Here is a 1,060-nt window from a genome sequence, read left to right as displayed (position 1 = left end):
ACATTACGCAATATAATTGGTACAGTAATGATATTCTTCATAGAAATGTTTAAAACAGAAATACTCGCCACACCATGCACAGCGCATAAAAGCGGCCAGCCCACAAATACTACATTTAGGTATATGCTTTTCTTTCCTGAAGTAACAGAAATCTACAGGATTTTGAAATTCACCGGGATGCGTTTCTAGATATCCGCTTTTAAACCAAGCATATTGGAAAAGATTTTTGAATCTGGGCGAAGAAAGCTGATTATGAGTTAGTGATTGCAATTTAATTATTTCATTACGTGAGTGCAAATTGACATGTTTCTCTTGGAGAATTACATTATCCGAAAATGTTCGCACGAAATTTTTCCAAATCCGGAATCCAAACACATCTAAAGGCTGAATGAAGGCCGTTGTCTTTTTTGGAATGGTTGAAAATTTTACTTCTTTGTCTTGTGGAATCAACTGCTCTAGCTGGCTCGGGCAGTGTCCCATCCACGAGTCGAGTAGTAGCATGCTTTTACGGCTGGTACATACACTTCGCTGAACCAAGTTTTGAAATGTTCAGACGTGAGTTTTCCTGATTTTGAAGCTTGGATGTAAATGTTAACTGGACGGAATAGAGTTTCTTGCACCCTCGGACCAAATGTTCCTGTAGACTCCTTTAAAACTATATATAGTAGTGAAAAAAGACGTCCGCTTGCCGAAATAATAGGCATTATAGTGTAACTATGTGTTGTAGAAGATACCGATTGAACCATCGCTTCAACTGTTTTTACTCCTGATTTCGCCAATATTCGCCCAGAATGTATTTCAAGGTTGAAGCCGCTCTCGTCTGCATTATAAATTTCTTCAACTCCGATAGCTGGGATGTTAGATCTTACGTTTAAAACAAACGATTCTGCGATATTTTGTAGGTTACCAATATCTTGAAGCGTAGATCGCGTCCTGAATGTTGTTATCTTGCGAGAAACAATTCTATGCACATTCTTGAATTTCCAAATCCACCATTTACTTGCCTTGAATTCGGGTAAGTCCATTTGGTCCTTCGCCTCCAAGGCCCAGAATCTTAAAA

The sequence above is a fragment of the Odontomachus brunneus genome, unplaced genomic scaffold, assembly GCF_010583005.1.
Source record: "Odontomachus brunneus isolate Ranch 3 - 2012 unplaced genomic scaffold, Obru_v1 Obru_scaffold_401, whole genome shotgun sequence".
NCBI classification, from domain to species: domain Eukaryota; kingdom Metazoa; phylum Arthropoda; class Insecta; order Hymenoptera; family Formicidae; genus Odontomachus; species Odontomachus brunneus.
The sequence above is the reverse complement of the archived record's forward strand: the minus strand, read 5'-3'. Positions refer to the sequence as shown.